The sequence below is a fragment of the Aethalodelphis obliquidens genome, unplaced genomic scaffold (assembly GCF_003676395.1).
Source record: "Aethalodelphis obliquidens isolate GAN/ISIS:26980383/991018 unplaced genomic scaffold, ASM367639v1 scaffold3, whole genome shotgun sequence".
NCBI classification, from domain to species: domain Eukaryota; kingdom Metazoa; phylum Chordata; class Mammalia; order Artiodactyla; family Delphinidae; genus Aethalodelphis; species Aethalodelphis obliquidens.
The window spans coordinates 6,947,476-6,968,404 of record NW_020837947.1 but is presented as its reverse complement, the minus strand read 5'-3'; the positions used below and the strand labels follow the sequence as shown (position 1 = coordinate 6,968,404).

General features: G+C 45.0%; 1 protein-coding gene and 1 pseudogene across 10 annotated transcripts in view; both read right to left on the bottom strand.

Moving 5' to 3' along the window:
* LOC113606908 (1-acyl-sn-glycerol-3-phosphate acyltransferase delta) overlaps window positions 1-20,929 on the bottom strand; it is a 1,415,842-nt gene that overhangs the window by 137,889 nt on the left and 1,257,024 nt on the right. The window lies entirely within an intron of this gene.
* LOC113613334 (uncharacterized) lies at window positions 8,650-8,745 on the bottom strand (annotated as a pseudogene).

Below are 20,929 nucleotides of genomic sequence, written 5' to 3'. Positions count from 1 at the left end.
TACTCCATCCAATGTCTACCCAAAATGCATCCCCTCCCCCACCCAACGTCCAACCAACATCCATCCCCTCCCCCACCCAGTATCCACCCATCCATCCACTCTTCTATCCAACATCCATCTATTCCTTTGAACCCTGAACACGAGCAGAGCACCAAGGGCCACTCTTATTCCTTTAAAAACCTTTTATTTTCTGAAGATGACTACTTAAGAAGCCTGATGACCAAGCTTGTCAGCGTAAACTGAGGCCTAAGAAGTGCTTGCCCAACTCAGTGTGACTAACCCACATGAAATTCAGAGAATGTGACTGTGACTGTGTTGGCTTCTCTATGATTTCCTTCTCTCAGATCTTGTATAGGTGAAGTGTTGCTTAAGAAGGGTGTTACTTAAAAAGAAAAAAGCTGGGAAGCGGGGTGGAGAATCAGTTGATACATTTTTAGAAATCACAGTAGGACGAAATACCAAGGAAAACATGAACTAAGAAATCAGAATGGCCTCTTAGGCCCTGGTCACATATGGGTTAGGAAGTGGTTTGCAATGTTAGAAAGATCTTTTAGTCCACATTAAAATACCTTTTACAAGGATCCCTGAATCTGAATTCTCACACTGGCCATTTCCTGGTGAATCGGTCTTTCTTTCCACACCCAGGAACAAAGTTCCCTCTGGGAGTCAGACATTGACGCTTCCCTGGGGGAACACGGGGGCCTAAGCCAATTTTCCTAAATTAATTTTACTCTTATCTTGCACTTTTTTCTTTCTTTTTTTCTCTCTCTCTCTCTATATATATATATTTTTTAACATCTTTATTGGAGTATAATTGCTTTACAGTGGTGTGTTAGTTTCTGCTGTATAACAGAGTGAATCAGCTATATGTATACATATATCCCCATATCTCCTCCCTCTTGCGTCTCTCTCCCACCCTCCCTATCCCATCCCTCTAGGTGGTCACAAAGCACTGAGCTGATCTCCCTTATCTTGCACTTTTAATCTGCATAAAGTCATCAGTCCTTGTTCATCTTATGCCCTGTCTCTGGCGAAAATCCCATTCAGAAGAAATACGATAATTCAAAGTAACTTAAGGCTTGACTGTTGTCTCTAAAGGGGCACATTCAAAACACACTCAAATTCTTCTTAAAGTCCTCTTTCCCATTCTCTTTACTCTCAAAATCTCAACAGCTCACAGGGGAATTGCTTCTAATTCCCTCTCCCCCACACCAAACCCCCAGACTCTCCAAGACTTCAGCTTGTATGGGGGTTCGTCTATCTCACCCCACTTTCCTCTGCTCTCCTCTTTCTAGATTTTTTTTCTCCCATAAACAGTTACGGGAGAGAAAAAGATCTCTGCCCTTAAGGTCAATCCAGTTCACTTTGCTTTTCCAGTTGGCTGTTCTTTTGTGTCCTTGACCCATGTATCCAATCGCTTCAGCCAACAACACCCAAGCTCCCCCATTACGAGCTGCCCAGCCAAGGGGGAAGAACGCTCATAGGTTATTCATTGTGTTTTTGTTCCTGTCACGTAATGTTGGTCATCTGCTCATCATCCACAGTCTGAGAGGAAAAGGATAAACAAGTTTAAAAATCTTTTGGAAATAACCTAACAGCTTTGCACTTATCATTTCTGGAAAACCATTGTTGGTATTCAATGTTGAAAATGTCTAAATCATAGGACTTCCCTGGTGGTCCAGTGGCAAAGACTCTGCACTCCCAATGCAGAGGGCCCGCTGGGTTTGATCCCTGGTCAGGGAACTAGATCCCACATGCCACAACTGAAAAAAAAAAAAAAGATCCTGCATGCCACAACTGAAGACCCCACATGCTGCAATGAAGACCCGGCCCAGATAAACAAACAAACAAATAAATAAATAAATAAGTAAATAATAAATAAGTGCTTTAAAAAAAGAAAATGTCTAAATCATAAAAAGATTCCATTGTCTTCAGAAAGCTAGCACATTGTATGAAAAATCGAATAAAAAAGGAAAAAGAATTGATTTTATTTTTGTCATTTACTATGATTACATATGTATTAGAATTCTGTTCCAGCCAATCAGACTATGCTTTTGTACTTGTGTGAAGGTACATCCGAAGGCATAAATACCAAAGGGATAAACTCAGACAAAGGGTGTGAAGGATGGAAGGTGAAGAGAGTGGGCTCTTACTGAACGGGCTCTGGCTCTGGTGCAGGCTGTCCAGGTTCTGTTCTCAGATGTGTCTCCCATCGGCTTATTCTCTTTAAACGCAAGAGCCCTGCTGGGACATCAGGGCCATTTCCTCTGTCTTCCTTTAGGAACGCTGGGCTGTGTTTGCCAAGAGCTTTGATCACCCCATCTGGCTCCATAGAACAGAGCAGGCAGTTTTCTAGAACAGGGTAGGAGAGAGGCTCTTGCCAGTAGCTCCAGCAGGAAGATAGTGAGACAGAAGAGGTACAGGTCCGCTGCCTGCTCTCACTCTGGACAGTAAGCCGTAAATTGGGGAACCACACTGAATAACCCCTAAGTGCTTTATTTTTATAATATATATATTACATATATAATATATATGTATATACAATTTGAAGCATAGTTGATTTACAATGTTGTGTTAGTTTCAGGTGTACAGCACAGTGATTCAGTGATGCCTACATATGTATCTTTTTTTTTTTCAGATTCTTTTCCCTTATAGGTTATTACAGAGTATTGAGTAGAGTTCCCTGTGCTATACAGTAGGTCCTTATTGGTTACCTATTTTATATATAGTAGTGTGTATTCCCCTAAATGTTTTAAAATCACAAAACAGTACTTCCATGAGCCAAGAATTAGCACTGTGAGAAGGCCTAACAGCTGCTTTTTAAGAATCAGATAGGAGAGAGATGGGGAAGGGGGCTGGTGCATGAGTTCAGAAAGTCCAGTCAGAAGCCTCACGGTAGTGACAGTGAGCTTGGGAAGGTGGCGACCAGTTCAAGAGACACTACTGAAGCTGAAATGGGAGCGTAAAGAACCCATCAGAGAGGAAGGACGTGGGGAAGATGCGAGTGGTGGTACTGTTCAGAAAAACTCAGAGGAGATAGGAGGCTGCCTCGTGGCCGCTCTTCTCTCCTCCCCATCTTGTGTCGACTTCATGAACGTTTTAAGAAGCTCAGGCCTCTCCTAGCCCCGCAGGGGGGCTGAGCCTTGTACAGCAGCAGGGAAGAGCCCCTGGGCCTGGAGTCCGGTCAGGCCTGGCTGCCTGCTGTATCCCTGTGTCTTTTTCCATCACCTTCTGTAAAGTCCTTCTGAAGAAGGACAAAGCCAGGGTGTTTGTTCCATCTTCTTTCTGATTTATGTTCATAAACATCCTCTTTGCTTTCCTCAGTACTAAAGACCCTTTCGGGTGCTGTTCAGCCATCATTTCTGCAGTGACTGGAGACATCTGTGGCATGAAGGTCGGGCTGATAGGATAGATCAGACGCTGGATTGCTGTCGTCTTCTCTGAGGAGCTCGTCTACAGCAGGGGCCCGTCTCCAGGTGCTGGGGGTCTCCGTGGAGCCCTGCAGTGTTTGCTTCCCTGAGGGCACCCACTGTGGGCTGGAACCCGGCTGGACCCCCGGGTAGAGGCTGGGGCTCAGCTGGACCCAACATCGTCTGCCAGGGGGCTTCCTTCTTTACGCTTAAGTCTCTGGGTATGGCTGGCACGGGCCCCCAAGACCTCCTCACCGAAGATTCCCAGTCTTGACTTAATAGTTTCAACATCCTTCAAGTGACTTGTGACCCTATGTTTTAAATCTAATCTTCCCCTCTTTTCCCTTTTATTAGAAAAAGAAAATTGATCTCCAGATTGTAAGCTCCTTAAAGCTAGAGATGATGAATTTTCCTCTAAATATTTATTGTGAAAAGTTTAAACACTATAGAAAAAGTACAAGATAAATATAATGAACACCCCTACACTCTTCACCTCGATTCACCAACTGCTACTATTTTGCAAGTTTCTTTCTCTCTTTATAAAGATACATATACACACATAATATATATTATACATAATATATATACACTGTAGATACATTGTATATGTGCGTGTGTATGTATACACACGCACATATATACTTTTTGCCAAAACTGTCTCATAGTTGTGCACATCATGACACTTTAGCCCTGAATATACACCTCCTATGAACAATGGCATTCTCCTACGTAATTGCAATATAATGACAATATTCAGGAATTTAACATTGCTTCAATGTTATGATCTAATACTATGTTTCTGTAGATCTTTTTTTCAGAGATTATGTAATTTTCCCCCGAATACATTTTTACCTCTTCCTGCTTAACCAACTCAACTCAGGACCTAGCACAACATGACACACACAGAAGTCCCTAAATAAACATTAGTTGAATGAATGAAGAGATGGATGGAAGAATGAAAAGTTCTTTCGATGTGTCTTCAGACTTCAAAAGGTGCGTGACTGAGCACAGTTCATGAACTCCATGTGGGAATCACACGACCTTCAAGCTCTTCTCATTGATCTTGGCAGAAACCCCACACCCAACAGGATACGTATTTTGCAACTGTGGCTTTTTGTCCTCAGCTGGGTGATATTTAAGTTACTGGTGCTTAGAGGCACCATCCGGAACTTGGCAAACCTGCTCAAAGTGAAACATGTCAGAATCTCTGTTAATCATCCCTCATACATCCTACAAGCACCCAGGCTCCACCATCACTTCCAGCTACTGGGAATACAAACGAGCATTGTAAAAAGAAAGCAGGAGGAGGACGGAGCTCTGCATTGTAGGATTTCACATCCGACAACAAAGAAGGGCACAGCTTCTGCTGTGATGGCATTCATGGTGTCAGAGGTGATCTGTCACAAAGAGGCTTTTGCGGAAACTGACAGCACATTCATTGCCACGGGGCACAGCATTCAGTGAGGCAGACATTCCCCCCTCATATTTGACGGAAATTGTCTACTCATATCCGGTATCAAATAGCCCCAGCAGAAAACTCTACTTAAAGAGTGCTCTTTCCACCAGAGGACGGGTCCCGGCGTGAGGCTGTGCACACGGCAGGTGCCCCCGCCCTGGTTGTCTCCTCTCTTGCTGGCATCTACGGCAGGGGCATCCTAACTATGGTGGTAGGCAGATAGAGTTCATGATCATGCCTACTTTTCATTGGAACTTAAGGTAGCTGAACTTCAATCTCTCCCTTCGGACAGTTTATAATTTTGCTTTTCCCCCCATATTTCCTATGCATCCTTTTAAGACTGTAGGCATCCCAAGTTCTACATAAAATCTCAGCAGCGAGTTATTGTTAATATGTTTTATGGGCGCATCAAAGCAATTATCCTAAAGCATGTTCGAGACAAGGATAGCTGGGTTCTAATTGTATCTAATAGACTTCAGATGAATAGCACTGCACTTCAGAAGCACACAGTTATGAAGAAAATTCTCTTTTTCATTTTGGTTTCCTTCTCTCCTAACTGATTTGTTTGAAAGACTGAAATTTGACTCTTGAGGGTGGAGGATGAGTTTGGGAATCCTTCCCCACCTCCCAGGACGCTTCCATCCTGCGCCCAGTTTCCCCGTTCTTCGCTATCTGCCCAGCGCCGCCCACGTGACGTGATGAAAGCTGCACTGTTTCACATCTGGAGCATCTCTCGGTCCACGGTTCAGGGACCCAAGTCCCCCTGGTCTCTTCCGGGAACGGACTGGCTCCCGGACAATCGCCTAGTGTCCAGGCAGGGGCCCCTTTCCTTTTAGAGGACATTTGATGTGAAGAGATCACTGTTCATTACATCAGGGGAGGTAATCTGGCAGCTCTGCGCTGGTGCTCCAATTCTATTTGGTTTGTAAACTATAGATTTTCTTTACTGCGTGTTTCCTTTACACAGCTTGTCTTTGTCTAGATTCACAGTATTTCCTCTGACATAATCATCCTTCAAATATTACCCAAAACAGCAGTGGTGGTGGTGGGGTCACAGAGAAATACCCAAATAGTTCTATCTTATTATACTAGTGAACTCTTTCCTACAGGATACAAAAGACACTGATAAGAATATTAGCGTCTGTTGTCTTGGCAGCAGGGTTACTGTTAAAATAGTGGAATTTAGGGACATATTTTGGTTATTTTATAAACTGCGTTACTCTGCCTTTATCTATGAAACCCAATGATCGATTTCTTCAAGGAAGTGATAAAACATTAGTTAGAACAATCACAATCTTGGATAAATAAAACGACAACCAATAAAACCGCCGACTACTTGGTTGAAAAGAGTACTGTGTTACCCCGCTGTGAAGGGACAACACGGAACTTGGATAAAAGCTGGGGAAGGAAACTGCTGACAGCATCAGCTGGTGTCTTTCTGAAACTCAGTCTTCAGTCACACTGCACTTGCTCACCAATGTCTTCCACGTATTTGCTTTCGTGCACCTATGGGGATATGGGGAGTCACAGTGTTGGATTCTGATATATTTTTAAAAATCTGGATTAGAGCCAGTTGACTGAACTTGGTTAACTGGGTGAGTAAATAATCCTGCAGCATAAACTGTTCACCTGGAATGATGCACTCGTTTTGAGGTTAAGGATGCAGGCGAAACAAATCTTTGCATCCCTGTCCCCGAAGGAAGGGCTTTTCAGTGAGGGGGTCCAGAACCCTGAGCTCAGCCTCCAAGGAGGCGGGTGAGGCCACTTCCTAGCTGGGTGACCTTGAGCAAATCAGTCTCTTCAAGGGTCTCTTTCTTCCTGGGTCAGATGAAGTCAACCGGTTCAGAGGGGTGGAAGAGAAAAGCAAATGAGATGGTGTCTGAGAAGTTCTTAGCACAGTGGCTGGGACACACGTGCTTGATACATGACTGCTATGAGTACTACTAACTCTAACCAGATGTTGCTGTTGTTTTAAAAGAAGAGATACACTCACAAAGGTATGTTTAGGACTTCCCTGGTGGCGCAGCGGTTAAGAATCTGCCTGCCAATGCAAGGGACACAGGTTCGAGCCCTGGTCTGGGAAAATCCCACATGCCGCGGAGCAACTAAGCCTGTGCGCCACAACTACTGAGCCTGCGCTCTAGAGCCTGCAAGCCACAACTACTGAGCCCACACGCCACAACCATTGAAGCCTCCACGCCTAGAGCCCATGATCCGCAACAAGAGAAGCCACCGCAATGAGAAGCCCACGCACCGCAACGAAGAGTAGCCCCCGCTTGCCACAACTAGAGAAAGCCCGTGTGCAGCAACGAAGACCCAACACAGCCAAAAAATAAATAAATAAATTTATTTTTTTTTAAAAAATGGTATGTTTAGATTATCCGTTTTAAGAAAAGAACGAAAGAACCAGGGAAGGTCTCAATGCCTCCTTCCTCAAAGTGAAGATACATTTCCTTGTTCTGTGATCTCTGTGCAGTTAGAATGCAGGATAAGACTTAAGATATACAGGAATTTATTTTCCTATTCAGGGAAAAATGTACTCATTTACCCAAGTAAGTTTACCCATTCATTCAAGACACATTTATTAACTCCTAGTAGGTGACAGGTATGAACATACTATTTTTTTCAGAAAGATATTTCCTATATTTCTATTCAAGGGATTTTCTTTTAACATTTATTTGTGTCTTGCAAATTTCCAGGATACCTTCTGCTGGAAAAACCTACCTCATGTTTGAAAGCAAAGGCTATGTCGCTGTACTAATTTTATGTCAAGTCCGAATTATAGCAAACCTGGTGTCTGTGAATGCCCTTGAAAGGTTTATATGGTGGCCAGTGTTATGCCAGCACTCATTCAGTTGTGAGCAATTGTCTTTTTCAAGGTGGAGAATTCTAGAATGTTTACCTTTGACCTTGGCCTTCTGTGGATTTGTGCATCTTTGTCTGCTACCCTTGGGCTTGTGTTCCTGGGCTCTGGGCTGCAAAGTGCTCTCCTTTGCATCCGAGGCTCCTGCAAAGTGCCAGGTAGACAGTGGGCTGAAGCAAAGCTGAATTAAGGAAATAAGAAGGAAAAGTGAGAAGGGAACAGAGAGATGGTGTATAAGAGGAGGAGGGTGGGCGGACAGAACTTTACCCACGTGGTTGGCTATTGAACAAGTTGATACATTAGAGACAATACAAAATGTAGTGCATGTAAAGGATATTTCTCCTTTCATGGATTCCAGAGGGAGAAGAAGTCAAAAGGAACAGGTCAGAGATGCCCAAGTCAGAAGGGGGATGGGGCGAAAGTGCGTTTGTCCAGCAAGAAACTGGCAGGGCCCCTTCTAAGGGGCCCTTAGAAGGTGACATTGTCCAACTGGAAATAGGGGAGCGACCGAGGCATCACTGCTTACACCTGGTTCAATCTCCAGTCCAGAGAATACGGCAAAGGGGACTGAGTCACTGATGTAACCCTTAAAGTTTCCTTACGAGGGGATGGCCATTCTGGAGACCAATGGACTTCTCAGTAAGTCCAATAAAATCAGTTTTTCTTCCAGGGCTAAAACAAATGACTGTTTCTCAGGCTGAGGACCAGCTGAAGTAGCTGATTTGTGTTATTTGGGCTGTGCTGTTTAAAAATAATACAGTATAATCACACTCATGTGGAGGCCGGAAATAAGAAGAGAAGGAGGGTCAGATTCACCGCTGCTCTCCTACACACCCACACCTTCTGAGTGCAGGGGCAGATGTAACTGTCTGCACTGTGTATCCTTTTGTCTTGTCTTTTCATGCTTCTTAGCCAAGTGTAAAGAGTCAATTTGGTGTCAGTTAAAAGCACACATGGTATTAAACTGATACGAACAGATACTACACTTGATCTTAGCCAAAAGGCCGAAAAAGAAAAAAAAAAAAGCACACACGGTAGAACTCCATCTGCTGATGGAGTCATCAGCAGATGGAGTCATCTGCTGATGACCCACCAGGAGAAGCTTGGGAGCCAAGTTTGGACTTATGTCCAAAGAAGAACCCTCGCTCACCCCAGCTGAGGTTTTATATCAACATTTCAAATGGAATGGGAGACACAGCTCTTTAAGAAGGGGTACTGACAACAGGAAATTAAATTCTGTAGGTATTTGCCAAGGATGTAAAACGTGATGCACTTTAAATACTAGAAACTGCAATCCCGTTGGCACCGGGAAAACAATGTAGGAAAACGGTCATGTGGCTGACTTTTGTGCCTGAGACATCATTTTGTACCTGGAATCGTGATTTGCTGTAAAAATTCTGAAGTATCTGACAGGATGCTTTTAATTACACAAGTAATATACACTGTCTTCTCGTTTGCAGAAAACCTTAATAGCAATTAGAAACTTCCCAGATGAGCTGTGACGGGGTTGAGAATTGAAAAGCTTGGGTGGGAAAGCAGAAACCCAGATTTGGTTGTTTTGTTTTGGAGAAATTGAGCTTCAGTTTTAGGTGAATTCGAGCCTTCCTGATGGGTTACCAGACAGTACAGCCCCTATTCATCCGCAGGCAGTGGATGGGATGGTGCGGGGCAAGCTTTTCCTGAATTGCCTTAAGTGTATATTTGCCATCTCTCCTGTGGCTAAGAGCCGTTCAAATTCACTCCCAGAATACCCTGGGACTTTCTCCAGAAATGGTCACTCCAGAGCACATCTTCGCACAGGAATCACACCGCTGTCAACGAGGTGATGTCAGCCAGACAGGAAAACAGTCTGTAGCCGTGGATCTCGGCAAAAACCTCTCCTGTGTGGACACACGGGGAATTTGAAAGGAAGATGTGTCGGTGAAATGACATCACCTCAACACACAATACTGCAGGGACGCGGTGGGCCAGTGGTCCTCAGTGGGGAGTGGTTTGGTCTCCGGGGACATCGGCAATGTCTGGAGACATTTGGGGTTGTTACCACAGGGTCGGGGGCTGCGGGCATCTCGGTGGGCAGAGGCCAGGGACCCTGCTGAGCGTCCTGCCGTGCTCAGGCCAGCCCCACAACTGGGAATTATCCAGCCCCAAAGGTCAGCAGCGCTGAGGCTGAGAAACCCTGTGTCAGCGAAGAGAAAAGGAGTTTCAGTTCACAGGACCGCTGTGCCAACAAGGAGTCTGTGTGAATATTTAAACATAGTCAACTTGCGAGCTGGGAAGTGGCTTTAGAGAGCTGCTCCTGTCTGGCCTGTGAGCCAGTTCATCCGATCTCAGCGGAGTCCGCTTGTCCCACGTGAAGCACCGGCTGGGCAGGCGCCGGAGGTGTCTCCAGGATAAATCTGCAGAGGTGGTGGCCTCGGCTTGTGAACAGATCCATGCGTGGTGACCAAGGAGCAGAACGGGCACCGGAGCTTTTCTCCCTGTGATCTCGTGATTCCAGAAATTACTGATCCGGGGCTGCCGTGCTTTTCATTTGTTTGCAGACCTTGGAACACACTTCTTTTCACAACTGTCTTGAATATTCACGAAGTCTAGCTGTATTTTCATAATACAGTGAGGAAGATGTGACAGTGTATCACTGTCCGCATTTTACAGAGGAAAACCCACGAAGGAGGTAACTGACCTGCCTAAATTAAGAGTCGGCCAAGACCAGTCACAACTGCTGCTGGTGCAAACAGGAACCATTTGTTTGGCACTTACTGCGGGCAGACAGTGTGCTGAACACAGCATGTATGTGTCTCATTTTATCCCCTTCCCTCCGCCCCATCCTCACCGGGACTTTGCTGAGGGCCTGTGGTCCAGCTTCACAGCAGGGGACTGGCCCACCTGGGGCGTGAGCCCCTTTCCCCCTCCTCCATCGCTGCCCCCCACCCCACTCCGATGCGGGTACAGAGTTCTCAGATTGCAACTAGGAAGAAGGCTCAATGAATCATAGGAAAGAACTTTTTTATTTAAATGGGATTGACACTTCAATCATAGAAATGGTTTGATCTCCATTACAATTTTTTTTTTCAAAACGTAACTTCCCATTCATTTTTACTACATCGTGTAGATATATAGCAGGCAGATAAGAGCACTGAAGCCAACTGATGCATTCACTCGCTCACTCATGAGACAGTAAGCACCTGTTGTGTACCAGGGAAGGTTCTAGGCCATGGGGGGAGGCGGGGTGGTAGTTAGGATTGTTGACTCTAAGCTCTTGTCTTCAGTGTGCTCACAACCTAGTGTGGGAGGTGGTGAGTCACATTGCAAGACACACACACACAAGAGAGGTGTGACGTGCCGGGACATTTCAGAGACAGGGAAGAAAAAAGCCTGGCTGAGTTTTGACGGGGACCGTTTGCCTGGAGCCTACAGCGTGTGGGAGTGTTAGAAGGAGACGGGCCTAGATTCACTGGAGGAGTGTGGTTCACATTCTCTAGTGGCTGAGGTGCTGTTTTTGGCTTCCTCATCTGTATGGACTCTGTCAGTGATGTCTGTACCTTTCACCAGGGGTCATCCTTGTCACTCATGTCTATTTGGTTACCAAGGTCTGCCTCCCCCCACCCCGCTCCAAATGGCTTCCACATAGGATGGCCTGGGGTAAATTACTTATTTCTGTGATCGTTTCTCCTCTTCTATAAAGCGGGAGTAATAAAAGTGGTATGTAGGGACTTCCCTGGTGGCGCAGTGGTTAAGAATCCGCCTGCCAATGCAGGGGACACAGGTTCGATCCCTGGTCGGGGAACTAAGATCCCACAGGCCGCGGGGCAACTAAGCCCTCACGCCACAACTACTGAGCCCGTGCGCTCTGGAGCCCACAAGCCACAACTAGAGAGAAGCCCGCGCTCCGCAATGAAGAGCCTGTGTCCCGCAACTAAGACCCGACGCTGCCAAAACTAAATAAATAAATATTAAAAGAATAAAAGCTACTGTACTCCAATAAAAGTTAATTCAAAAAAGCCTTTAAAAAATGTGGTATGTATATGATAGATGTGAGGATTAAACTGGACACTCAGACACAGGAACCCGGACTTTGGGGGTGCGGAGGTGACTGCTCTGTTTCCAGTGGCCCCTCTTTGCCTTCTCTCCATCCCCTCACCTCCTTTCTTTAGGCGCCTAACGTCACCCTGGACACCCTGGAGGCCCTTCTGGTTTGTTTCTTCTCTGCTAATCTCTCCTCTCTCCAAACATTTCTGCCACTAGTCTCTGGTAGGAACCCCTTCTTTCTTCCAGGGAGTTTAAATAAGTAAGGTTGTTGGACTAGAAATAATTTATTAACTCAATTGTTTATGAACTCATTGTTTTTCCAACTCATTAAAGGTAGCTTTAAACACTTGATCTTAAAGTCCCGAATCAAGTGTTTTTTTCCTGCACTTGGGGAAGAATTTTTGCTATTTGCAGCCCTCCGTTCATTTGCACATGTGTAGGCAGAGTAACCATGTTGCCTTATTAAAGAACTCCAGACACCCAAACTATAGAACATTAAACGATATATCTAGATCGTGTGTTTTCTTCTCAATCACAGTTAATTAAGGCCAAACTATATTTTTCGAGTTTCTCATGGGTAAAGACATGTTGTTCTCACTTCAGCCATGTGGGTGTCCCCAGTTTTTACCCTGAACACCAACGGCTTAGCGGAGAAAGTTAGGAGACGCAAGATTTCTATTTCTTTTGAATTTGTATTGTTAAATCAGGAAATATTTTTAAAGGTAACGGTTGAACACTGAAAAGGTGAAAATTGCTTTAATTTATAGCAGGAAACCAGGCTCACTTGAAATTTCTATGTGTTTGATTGAAAGGAAAAGATCGCATTTGAATACTTATCCCTGAGACCAGAAATGGATATAAAATGCAATTAATCGATCTGCTAATTGTTCTTCCTTGTGTGAAGAGCTGTTTAGTGTTTACTACCCACCATGACTGTTCTGTGGAACTGAACCACCTGGGTCCAAAGCCCTTCTGTGCTTTCCTTCCTCCCTCCTGGGTGTGGAGGAAGGTTGGAGGAGGGGGAGAGGAGCTGCCCGCTTCCCAAACTATAGAACATTAAACGATATATCAGCATCCAGCAGCCTCTCTGCTCTCCGGCTTCCCTGGGGTCTCTCCCAGGGTATTCACGGGCCACCTGCTCACATGGACTGTCCCTTGGGCAGGCGTAGCTCGGGCACGGTCTCTGCCTGGGTCTGCCCTGGCTTGGGCAGCAGGATGGGTTCAAAGTCACACTACACTGCTTTTCTTAGAAGGAGGCTCTATGAACAGCACAAAGGACAGGCGTTAGAGGCCTCCTGGCCAGCCTTCTTGCTCTAGGAGTCCTGTGTGAATCGTGTCTTCTCTCTTCTAGAACCTTCACTCATAACTCTCTGTTTTCCACTTCTCCCTATGTGCTGGCTCCTGAGGTCACAATCCCATCTTAAAACAAACACCTGAGGTCACAATCCCATCTTAAAACAAACACCTCACCTTGACCCTTATCTGTCCCCCTGCCACCAAGTCCCTCAAGAGAACAAGGTCATATTTGCTCTGTCTACTTTTCCATCCTCCATTTATTCTTTTTTGGTAGCAGCTTTATTGAGATATAATTCACATATCATGCAATTCATCATCCAGGTGTATGATTCAACAGCTTCAGTATATTCATAGAGTTACGGCATCCGTCACCCAAATCAACTTTACAACATTTCCACCACCCCATGAAGAAACACTGTGCCCGTTAGCAATGGTTCCCCATTCCCTCCCCCACCCCAGCTCTGTTTTCCATCTCTGTGGATTTGCCCCTTCTGGACGTTTCATATAAAAGGATTCACACAATATGTGGTCTTTTGTGTCTGACTTATTTCCTTTGGCGTGATGTTCTCAAGCTTCATCCATGTTGTAATATGTCACAGTATTTCATTCCTTTTAATGAACAAATAACCTTCCATTCTGTGGACAGACCACATTTTAGTTTATCTATTCAACAGCTGATGGACATAAGAGCAAAAGTTCCTTCCTTTTGCTCTTATGGATAAAACTGCTCTGAACATTCCTGTACGAGGTTTTGTCTGGATAAATGTTTTTATTTCTCTGGGGTGTGGTTGGTCACCTTCCCCTGAGGCATGTGGCTGAAAGGGGGAGTGGATAACCTAACAGAATCAAGGTCTCTCGGGAAAAAGAGGGAGCGTAGATGCTGGGTGAATAACCAATAGTTGTCACTAAAATGTTTCTTCTTTTTATAAGGGTTAATCTTCATGAGCATATGCCTGTACGTCCCACCCATGAGTCATGTTCTCTATCAAGTTTAGAAAGCATCCTTCAATTTCTAGTTAAGTGTTGTTCATTAATAATGAACATTTATCAAATGTCTTTTGCCATCAAAGGAGATTATTTTATGTTATGAATTTTGCTATAGTGTGAAATGCTAAACTTATAGATTTCTCAATACTAATTTATCATTAAATTAATGGGATTAAAACTTGCTTGGTTGTAGTGGGCAGATCTCTTAATACATTGTTAAAATGGTCTTTATAGTTCTTGATTTAAAATGCTCACATCTAAGTTGCAATATGTATGTAGGGATTCAGTTCTCGGGACCATAGGCAGATAGGTTAGCTCATGCACACATGATAAGTACAACTAGTGAGTATTAACGCAGAGATGTAGCAAGGCAGCCTGGAAAGGAAATTCAGCAATTGGAGGAGGTTTTGTGGCCTGAAAGTCTACATAGAATTGTCCAATTGTCCAGCAGAGGCCAGGAAACCCTCGGTGCCATTATCTGGTCTGCACGGAGACCCTCCACACCTCTGTCTGGGTCACGGTTAACTCACAAATCAGACCAATTTGGACACATTCAAGCCAACAGATGGAGGTTCAATTTTAACAGAACCTTGAACATGGTCGACCTCTGTACCGTTAGGGTCTCCCCACATGGGCATCACAGCACGGATGTGTGATGCCCACATGGGGCACAAGAATCCCAGTAAGAACCCCCAGTACGCTCTCCACAAGAACCCCAGTGAGAACCCCCAGTACATATGCACTAGCTAGTCTGGTCTCTGGTCTTAGATTCCTGGTGGGCTTCTCCCTTTAAGTAACAACTTTTGTTTTCTCTATGAATATGATGCCTTCTTGTTATAAAACATTCAACTACTATAGAAAAGCACAAAAAAGAAGAGAAAAATCACCCCAAATCTCACTACCCACAAATGCCAGCACTGCTTTTGGTTTAAGCCTCTTTCCAGCCATCAACCTCTGGGAAACATACAGACGGAAGGATCAGCAGATGTGGATGTAAGTGCAAACACATATGATTTCATTGTATAAAAAGTGAGTCATACTAGACACGCTCTTTTCTTGTTAAGTAGTAACTTTCATTTCATGTAAAGTTGACAGAAGAAAAAGAAAATGCAGTGAAACTGAATGGACTGCTAAACTTATATATAAATACTCCTTCAGAAGATATATTAGTTCCCAAAGTTGCCTCTAATGTTGAGGAATTACAGTCACCGCGGAGAGGTCAAGACCGTATTTTTTGGCATATTTTTCCATGTTGGACAATCTGGGTTGACTTTGCTTGAAAAACCAGGTGAGAAGCTCTCACACATCTTCCGATCTCCCCTGCCCGACCTCCTACCTTTCTTCCTCATGTGCTGTAAACATGACTCCCTGGGGGCTGCTTGTTTGCTTTTTCTTACTCTTTCCTCTGAATTGACCCGATGGGAACCAAAGCTCACGGCCTGGCCTTCAGCCACGACGCCTCCCTTATCACTTAAATCACATTTTCACTTCTGCTCAGATCACTTATTTGGAAGGAGAAAGTTTAATCTAAAATACTGTGTAACAATTAGAGATGCACATCTCATCTTTTACAGACAGGTTAACATGACATGGCCTCTCTTAGTCATTTCTTTACCATCTTAAGGTGTCATCTAAAATTATCATTCTGAAGAGTCTATTTATTAAAAATGACTTCTCAGTAGCACAGAGAGCCACATAAAACAGGTCTAGGAGGTCTCTCCTGAGATTGGACTGGCCTTTCCACAGTGTGTCAGAGGCAGAAAGGTGCACAGGAGCCACTCCTTTGCTGCCACCAGCCCTGATCCTGTGTCCTGTCTCCTGGCTGAAGGGACACCAGCCTCACAGCCACTCAGGACAACCTTGGGTTTACCCGAGAGCTCTCTCTGTCTCACTTGTCACATTTAACTGATTACCAAATCCCATACTTTTTTGGGGGGGAATAATTTTAGGTTTACAGAAAAGTGGCAAAGATGTAGACAGCATCCCTTTATATTTGCCCAGCTTTCCCTAATTTTAGCAGCTTACATAACCATGGCACAATTATCCCAACGGAGGCATGAACATTTGGTACAATACTACGAAGTGAACTACAGACCTGATTTAGATTTCATTGGTTTGTCACTCATGTCGTATTTCTGCTCCTGGGTCCACTGAGGCGGAGACTTCAGGGCCTAAGTACGTATGTACTGAAGTCTTTCTTGTCCTGGTCAGCACGTTGCCTTCACTCCGGCCCTCAGCTCCCCTCGCGTCCACTCTGCGGAAAGTCTTTGAAATGACTCCCTTTCTCCAGTCTCACTCCCCTTCAGCCATTCCTTACAGAATGATCTTTCATAAATGCAGATTTGATAGTGGACCTTCCTTTTCAAATGCCCTCAAAGTTTTCCCTTCATGCATGACACGGAGTTGAGGCTTTCTAGCCTGGCCACGTCTGGATCTGCTTCTCCGGCCTCATTTCCCTTAATTTCTCCCAATTCAGGACCCACGCAGGAAGGTCCCTGTGGCTCACAGCCTCCGGGCCTAACGCTGGCCGTCCACCCGCTCTCACTCATGCTTTCAACCTGCCCCTGGGAAGTTTCCCCTCATCCTTCCCCTCGCCAAGCCTGGACCTAGCACAGCTTCTGTTAGGGTGCTGACCAAACTGCGTTGCGGTTGCATATCTGTCTCCTCTGATGGTGTGTCAGTCTTTTGGGTTCTTTTCGGCCGCACCGCAGCTTGTTTCGGATCTTAGTTCCCTGACCAGGGATTGAACCCGGACCCTCGGCAGTGACAGCACCGACTCCTAACCATGAACCCCCAGGGAATTCCCTGTCAGTCTTGAGCAGAGGAAATTTGTCTTTATTTCTGTAGCCCTGACACCCATCATATTTAGTGCTCAGTAATTGTTTGTTGAAGACATAGAAAACAAACTTATACTTACCAAAGGGGTCAGGAGGGATAAATTAGGAGTTTGGGATTGATAGCTACACACTACTATATATAAAATAGACAAACAACAAGGACTTACCATATAACACAGGGAACTAAACTCAATATTTTGTAATAACCTATAGTGGAAAAGAATCTGAAAAAGAACGTGTGTGTGTGTGTGTGTGTGTGTGTGTGTGTGTGTATAACTAACTCACTTTTCTGTACACCTGAAACTAACACAACGTTGTACATCAACTGTATTTCAGGCAAGCAGGCTGGAGACAGTGGTGACTCAAACATGGCTGATGCGCAGAGCTCGTGTGAAATCATGAAATTGGAACGTCTCCATGACAAATGGCCCTGAAAATAAAGCCAGCTGCTACTGCAGAGAGGTATTGCAGAATTCAAAGATTTTCAAACACCACGTGATGGGTCCCTGGTGAGAGTCAAGGGCTTCCTATGGTATCAGCCCATCCTCTTCTTAGTGGGACAAACTCCTTGGGAGGCATCAGTAGCGGTCGGTTCGGCTCGAGGGAGGCTCAGGAGAAATTTCAGGTGGGGGTAGGGGTGTCAGGCGGCGACAGTAGCCAAGGCTGCTGGGCCTGCTGGAGGCCCGTTCCTGGGGCCAGGCTCCCCAAAGTGTGGCCCACGGCAGGGAGCCCAACTCATCGTTCTTTGCCCAGGATGGCCTCAGTTTCTGAACGGACAGTCTGTGTGCAGCCGCCCCCTCAGTCCTGGGCTCCGTGGGAAGGTTGGTCATCCCCACAAGAGGCAGAGAAGATGCTCACGAGAAACTCAGAAGGGTCGTATTCATGGGGGGCTGGAGACTGAGTCCCGTCTTCCCAGAGCTTCCACCCAACTCATTTTTCTCCCACTGCACCCTGTCCAAATCCATTTGGCAAAACTCCTTTGAAAGAAGCAGTAGAGTGTTTTTAAATGGTTCGTTATCATTTGTGTAAAGTTCAGGTAATGCAAGGACTGAATTATTGACTGGAAAATCTTCATTTCTTGGCTGCGTTCAATCTGGGCAGCTTAAACTGTCACGGGAGATTAAAAACTGTTTTTCATTATAAAGTGATATTTTCACACTGCCAAGAAACGTGCAAAGTAGAGACAAGTGAAAGTTCACGTATAATTTTGTCACCATAGCAAAATGCATTTTAATATAGGTTCTTCAATCACTTTTTCTTAGACTTAATTTTTAAAAAATAATTGCAGTTACAGCATACGTACCATTTTGGTAAGCTCCTTTTTACTCCCCATTACATTATAAACATTTTTTCATGATGCTCAGTAGTTTTCATACCCAAACTGTTTAATGACTACGTGAAAAACACTTTTGAATTAAACTGGGAAATTTCAAAGAAATACTTATTAACTTAATTAGCATACAGTTGATCATAATGAAGTCCTGACAAGTTGTCATTTTAGAAATCTATTGGCATGGGAAGATGCTCATCTTATGTTTTTAAGTAGAAATAAGTAAGATGCGAGATAATTATTTCTAAACAGTGGTTTTAATTTTTCCTTTTTGCCTTTTTTACTTTCTGGAATGTGATAATGAAATAATTACTTTGTAATAAAAACACAAGGAACACTTTCCAGGGGAAAAAATACTGAGAGGAGATTTGATGCTTAATAGCATCTCACAAAAATGCCATTGAAGTCACTCTGGGTTTGGAATTTAGAAGCCAAGAATCATGGATAAAACAAATTATCTATAGAAAGGAAAAACTGCAGAGTTTGTCTTTGCTAGTACAGTTGGAGAGTTTTTTCAAGAACAGCCAATGTACACGTGAGGTCACCCGGGCACTGGAGGGGAGGAGGGTTCAAGGGGAGAACCCTTTGAGTGCAATTCTCAGGGACTCCCAGCTAAGGATACCTGATCTGAGACCAGGGATTTCCGTCCTGCGTCATATGTGCCTTTGGAACGGAAAGTGATCGTCTGCCCAGGGGACACTGGTCATGCAGCTGAGGCACTTAGCTCTGAGTCTAGGCTCTACAAGTTAGCTTTTCACTGTGGTTTGATTTTCAAGTAGATTTGCTCAGAACTCCAAAATGCAATTCCCTAGTTATGGAGCCTGGAATGTGGCAGGCCCGGCACTAGGTATTGTGGATACCAAGGCGAGTACTATAGTTATGTTCTCCTTATCTGCTCCTGGGGGGTAGAGATAAGTAAATAAGTGATTAAAGTTTCACACGTTAAATGCTATTGTGAAATATATATATGAATGAATTATAATAAATATGAATAAATATAAAAAATAAATATTTGATTCCTGGCCCATGGTTCCTAAAACCTTTGGAATCCCTGGAGTGATGTGTATGCTAATGAGATGACTGTGGTCGGACCCTAGGTAGCTTCAGGATGGGGGCTGCCTGTCAGGAAAGCCAAGGCACAATTAGAGGGTTGGAAATTTTAGCCCTAAGCCCTGACATCGAAGGAAGGGAGAGGGGGAGGGGCAGGAGGTTAGGTGAATTACTAATGGCCAACGATCTAACCAATCGTGTCTACTTAAGGCAACTTCCATTAAAAAACCCTAAGCAATTGCGTTCAGACAGCTTCCCAGCTGGCGAACACGTTGAGGTACGGGGAGGGTGAGGCACCCGCAGAGGGCATGGATGCTCGGCACACCCCTCCCCATCCCACGCCTGCCCCATGCAGCTCTTCATTGGCTGTCCTTGAATCTGAACTCTTTATAACAAACTGGTAACAGTGAATAAAGCACTTTCCTGAGTTCTGTGAGCCATTTCAGGGTAATATTGAACTTGAGGGGTTGGGTCATAGAAACCACCGATTTATAGCCCGTCCGTCAGAAGTATAGGTGGCAACCTGGGACCTGTGACTGGTGTCTGAGTCGGGGGTGGTCTTGAGGGGCTGAGCCCTCAACCTGTGGATTCTGACACGTACTCCGGGTAGGTAGCATCAGACGGAATTGACTCGTAGGATACCCAGTGGTGTCGGGAGGACTTTGTTGGTGTTGGGGAAAAAACACCAGACAACTATGACTCAGGAAGTAGTGCAACTTTGGGAACACAGAGGAAGGGACCCTAATGCAGACTAGGGTGGCTGGAGAAGGGGGATTAAACGGAGACCTAAGGGTGGCCAGGCAAAGGGGGAAGATGGGGCTGTAAAGAAAAGATTCCGGGCAGATGGAAAATCTCAGGAGAAATCAGGAGGTGTGCTTCTCCTTGCAAATATAAATTGTAAATTGACCCTGTAGCTTCCATACCTCATTCTCTTATGAGCTAGATTAGTGTGAGTCCATCTTCTTGGGTCCGGACACCTGTCGACACAGTGACAAAGTTGATTCTCTCGGCCTGCGTATCAGAGGGTGAGATCAGGGAACACCGAGGTCCCACTGAGACAGTGTCACCAACGGGAGCGCCAAATGGATCTTCCCAGAAAATACTCCCTGCCTTGTTTTGCATGATTATTCAAACTGCAGTGAAAGTTCTGAAATATTTGTGGTTGGACAGTTTATTCACAGTGGGTAATCTGAAGACAGGCCCAGTGTTGTTTTGAAATAGGGTTTTCTTTTCAAAACTGACACAGATACTCTCCGTGGTGTCAGAAGTGGCCTGGCGAGGGTAACGGGGTGTGGGACGCGTGCGCCAGTGATGTTAGCTTCCCCGCTCCCGGTTGTTCCCTTTGAGTCGGTAGCCACACCTGCACTTACTCGTCTCTACTCACAGTGTCAGCTCTTTACTGTCCCCCTGGAGAGTCGGCATAACAGCTGGATCTTGTCCCTTCAAGCCTTTCAAACACAGCTGGCAACTTGCCTTTGTAGGAGAATTGCTGGGACCGTGGAGAAGCTGATCCAACACACTGAAATCCACCGCGAGTCCGTCACCCGCCTCTTCCACGAAATCACTAACCCCGTGAAGGGACACACACACCTTCCCGGCACCTGCAATTAGTTTGCATTCGTTCTGTGCTTTTCGTTAGTTTGTTCGGGGGTCTCCACTGACTAGTTCACCTAT